Raw genomic sequence first — 5,732 nt, 5'->3', positions numbered from 1 at the left:
TGAATGGGTGTTCATATTTTGTGATTTCTACCCGATTCCGAGACGTGGGCCCGTGTTGACTCTTTATGGCGATTTTCTAATTTTTTGCTTTAGCTTTGATTTTATTAATTAGATTAGTTTCGTATAGTTGTATTTATGGTATGTAATTGATTTTGGCTAAATTTGGGCTATTCAGAGTCGGATATTCGTGGAAAAGGCATCGTTATCGATTGATTGAGGTTGGTTCGAGGTAAGTGAATTGCCTAACTTTGTGCGGGGAAAATCCCCTTAGGATTTGGTACTATTATGATATGTGACCGTCATGTACGTGAGGTGACGAGTACATACACGGGCTATTTTTTGTAAAACCCAATTTATTTTACTGAGTAGAAATCTGTTTTCCTTTAATTTGTGTTATACCGTTTAAATGAGTATTAGTTTGTTTTCATTCTTAATTGAGATATTCCAATATGTGTAGTTATCCCGTTTTGTCTAATATCGCATGTCTACGTGCTTTAACTGCTTATTTGAACTCTGTGAAGCATGCCTAGTTGATTTCCCGCTTTTCCTTATTTTTATCAGTATAACTGTAGAAATCTTGATGTTAATTGTCGTATTTATCGGTTTGAGCTGTGTGTTTACTTTTGAGACTACGAGGCAGTTCCTCGGGAGTTCTCCCTGCAAATTTACTTTTGAGACTACGAGGCGGTACCTCGGGAGTTCTCCCTGCATATTTACTTTTGAGACTACGAGGCGGTTCCTCGGGAGTTCTCCCTGCACATTTACTTTTCAGACTACAAGGCGGTACCTCGGGAGTTCTCACTGCATATTTACTGTTGAGACTACGAGGCGGTACCTCGGGAGTTTTTCCTGTATATTTACTTTTGAGACTATGAGGCGTTACCTCGGGAGTTCTCCTTGTATATTTATTTTGGGACTACAAGATAGTATCTCGGGAGATCCCCTGCTGTTTACCCTTGTGTTGTACTGTTATTTTTGATGTGTTTTCCTTTTGTTAAATTCCAGTCTCTTTATATACTATTATATTCCCCTGCTTTATTTATTATATTCCAGTGGGCCTGACCTAACCTCGTCACTACTCGACCGAGGTTAGGCTTGATACTTACTGGGTACTGTTGTGGTGTACTCATGCTACTCTTCTGCATATGTTTTTTGTGTGCATATCCAGGCACTTCTTATCAGCCCCGCTATTAGTTAAGAGTGCTTGCTGCTGTACGAAGACTTCAAGGTACATCTGCCGCGTCCGCAGACCTAGGAGTCCCCCTCTATTCTCCCCTATCTCAAACACTTCCTGTATTCCTTTTATTAGACTCTAGTGTATAGAGATGCTATTTTCCTTCTGTAGCTTGTGACTTACATTGTTCCTGTTTTTGGGAAGACTATGTATTTATAGAGTATTGGTTATTGTACATATCGAGCGGCATTGTTACTAGTTATTCAGTTATCCATTACTGTTAGTTGCCAAGTTCTACTTTCGTTTTGTTATTTTTCGCAATTTGTTAGGCTTACCTAGTCGTAGAGACTTGGTGCTGTCACGACATTATACAGAGGGAGTTTGGGTCGTGACAATACTAAAACATGTTGAATTTTTGTCCTGCTGTCTAAACATGCTGAAGTTGTTTAGTTCATTTTCTAGGACTTCAACACTAAAATGCCGAAGTATTTATCTTGCAGTATGTTATTTTATAGTGAATGTTTGCTAATGCATGCTGTGCTAAAACTTCATATTAATGCCACGACCCAAAATCCATTAAAGGTCGTGATAGTACCGGACACCGCTGTCAGGCAAGCCAAAAATAAATACTTAATTTGGTTCTCGTTTTAATATTTGTGAAATCATATTTTCTTCAATTAAATAATAAAATATGGAATTTACAGAGTAAATAATAATATTCTTTTTAACAATTTCAATACAGGACAACCCATAATCACCCCAAAACCCGGTGTCACAAGTGCATGAGCCTCAACTAGGAATGTAAAATAAAATACAACATCTGTCCAGAATATAAATTTGGACAGGAGAAATATAAATACTCTGAAGGAGACTCTGCTGGTTGCGGATCGTAGTATAGAATGCAGCTCACCTAAGTTCCCGCAATAACCACGCCTCTGCGCCCACAAGGCCAATAGACATATATGTACCTACACAAAAATATGCAGCAAATGTAGTAGGAGTACGTAAATCAACGCGTACTCAGTAAGTATCCCGTCTAACCTCGAAGAAGTAGTGACGAGGGGTTGACTCCGACACTTACTATGGGCTAACAATAATTATCGATATTATACTTAAGCATGGATTGTATGAAATAGCTGTAAACTAAATAACAAGAAGTGAGTGGACAATTCTTTTATTAATAGGAAATTTCCCCAAACTTATTATCGTCATTTAACAATTTATATCTCAAGCCAAAGAAGCAATATCAATTATAATTGGTTCCAAAGATTTATCATGCGCAAATTATGCGGAGGTCGTACGACCCGATCCAACATAATATTTAAACTATGCACTGCCGAAGGTCGAACGACGCGAACCATAGATGCATCTATCTGCTACCGAGGCGTTCGGCCCGCTCCACAAAAGAGAAAACACATTAAACAACCAATTCAAGATTTATTAAGGGGAAAATATTCAAAGAATTAGAAATTCTCATTTAACGGTCAAGTAAATGAAGTTTAACCTTTTTACAATTCCTTTTGTCGAGTTTCTAAATATTTTAAACAATTAAATTAACCAGGCGCAAACATCGCAAGTACAACATGATATGGGTCTTAGACTACTCGGACATAAGCATAATAGTAGCTACGCACGGACTCTGATCAACTCGTGCGTACGCAGATCCCACAAATAGAAGCACATAATGATTGGATTCACCTATGGAGTTAATTTCCTCTTACAAGGTTAGAAAGGAGACTTACCTCGCTCCGAAGTTCCATAGCCAGCTCCCAAGCCTTTCAAACGACTCAATTCGATGCCCAACGCTCCAAAACTAGTCAATAAAGGTGCAAATCCATGAATATATACTCTAATACTCATTATAATTCAATTTACGACAATTTCCAACTCCGCTCGAAAAGTCGATAAAAATCACCCTCGGGCCCATGTGCCCGGACTCCAAATATTTTCGAAGATGAACATTACCCATAACCCCACGAACTCAAATATATAATTCATTCCAAATTCCATGTCCAATTTAGTGGTAAAAATCTAAAAATATAAATTTCTAGGTTTCTTTCAAAATCCCACAATTTCTATCAATTTTCATGCTTGAATCCATGTATAAATCTTGTATTTAACTCACAATACGCGGAAATCACTTACCTCATGAAGGATGATAAAATGGCACTCCAAAAGTGCTCCAAAGTCGGCTCTCATGGATGAAATGAAGTAAAATTAAGCCAAACCCTCATTTTAAAGAAACACACTGCCCAGCCCGACCTTCGCACCTGCGGTCCAATAGCCGCTCCTGCGGCTCCGCAGGTGCGGTCCAAATTCTGCTCCTGCGGTCCTCACTCCCAGCTAAGAACTCGCACCTGCGTAAGTCTCTTCGCTTCTCCGGGTATCACAATTGCGACCTGCTCTTGCGCATCTGCGCAAATTTTACCCTCCAGCGGCAGCTGCCTCGCTCCTGCGCACTCGTAGGTGCGCTTCTCCAATCCGCTTCTATGGCTCCCCCAGCTCTAGTCCATTCTTGCTTATGCGAGCAATTCGCCGCACCCGCGATCTCGCACCTACGGTCAAAGTCACGCAGGTGCGATTACACCAGAAGCATTAAGCTTCAGAAATTTTTAAATCCAAAAATCGATCACGTTAGCCTTCCGGAATCCACCCGAGGCCCCCGGGACCTTAACCAATTATACCAACGCGTCCCAAAACACATTACGAACTTAGTTTTGCCTTCGAATCATATCAAATAATGCTAAAATCATGAATCGCATCCCAATTCAAGCTTATTGAGTTTTAGAACTTCAAACTTCTACCTTCGATGCCGAAACCTATCAAATCACGTCCGATTGACCTCAAAATTTGCACACAAGTCATAATTGACATTACAGATCTACTTCAACTTCTGGAATAAGAATCCGACCCCAATATCAAAAAGTCCACTCCCGGTCAAACTTTCCAAAAACCTTCAAATTTCCATTTTTTCGCCAAATGACACCCGAAACGATCTATAGACCTCCAAATCCACTTTCGGACGCGCCTCTAAGTCCAGAATCACCATACTGAGCTATTCCCAAGCTCGGAATCCCAATCAAACATCGATAACATTGAAATTCGCTTCAACTCAAATTTATTAAATCCTTCCAAAATGCCAACTTTCCACAATAGGCACCGAAATGCTCCCGGGTCATCCAAAACCCGATCTGGATATACGCCCAAGTCCAAAATCATCATACGAACCTGTTGGAACCTTCAAATCCCGATTCAGAGGTCGTTTACTCAAAATCAACTCATAGTTAATTCTTCCAACTTAAAACTTCCGAAATGAGAGTTTCCTTTCCAAATCAACTCCGAACTTTCCGAAATTAAATTACGACCACGCGCGCAAGTTATAATACCTGAAGTGAAACTACTCAAGACCTCAAACTGCCGTATGACATGCTAGAGCTCAAATAGACTGGTCGGGTCGTTACACTAAAACATACTGAAGTTTTGTCTTGCAGTCTAAACAAACTGAAGTTTTTTAGTTCATTTTCTAAGACTTCAACACTAAAATGAACTAAAAAACCTAATTTAGCGAGAAGCTGAAGCTAAAAATTCATGATAATGGATGCTGAAATTAATTAGTTCATTTGCTAAAACTTCATACCAACAATGCTGAAGTTTTGTGGTATTATGGAAAAAATTATAGTTTTGTCATGAGTTTTTTCCGAAACTTCAGCAGAGAAATGTTGAAGTTGTTTAGTTCATTTGCTAAAATTTCAGGACGAACGTGCTGAAGTTTTTGTCCTGCAGTATGTAATTTTCTAATGAATTTTATTTAATGCATGCTGAAGTTATTTGGTTTATTGTCTAAAACTTCATACTAAAATATACTGAGGTTATTTAGTTCATTCAATAGTTTTGTCATGAGCTTTTTCCGAAACTTCAGCTAAAAAATGCTGAAGTTGTTTAGTTCATTTGCTAAAACTTCAGGACAAACGTGCTGAAGTTTTTGTCCTATAGTATGTAATTTTCTAATGAATTTTATTTAATGCATGTTGAAGTTATTTATTTGCTAAATTTTTATACCAAAAATACGCTGAAGTTATTTAGTTCATTCAACAGATTTGTCATGAGCTTTTTCCGAAACTTCAACGAACATTTGCTGAAGTTGTTTTGTTCATTTTCCTAATACTTGACACTAAACATGCTGAAGTTTTCATTCTGCAGGATGAGTTGGATTTGCCTTGTTATTACTTTTAATGGGAGGTGGACTTTTGATTACAAATACTTGGATCATGATACAAAACTTGTTCTGCTTAATAAACAAGTATCATTCAATATTTTCTTGAAGAAAATTAGTGAAGTTACAGATTTTGATTCAACCAAATATTCACTAAAAATATGGTTTGTTATCAAACTAAATACAAGCAAAGGGATGCTTGTAACTTCAGATGAAGAACTCAAAACCTGTATACATTTGCGAACAACTGATTTAGCCTTCAAGAATTGCCATTTTGTTGTCGAAAAAATACAACTCATTTCTGACAGTGTAGCTGCTTCAGAATCTGCAATATTCAAACCATCT

Source organism: Nicotiana tomentosiformis, chromosome 4 (assembly GCF_000390325.3).
Source record: "Nicotiana tomentosiformis chromosome 4, ASM39032v3, whole genome shotgun sequence".
Taxonomy (NCBI): domain Eukaryota; kingdom Viridiplantae; phylum Streptophyta; class Magnoliopsida; order Solanales; family Solanaceae; genus Nicotiana; species Nicotiana tomentosiformis.
Note: the sequence above shows the minus strand (reverse complement) of the source record.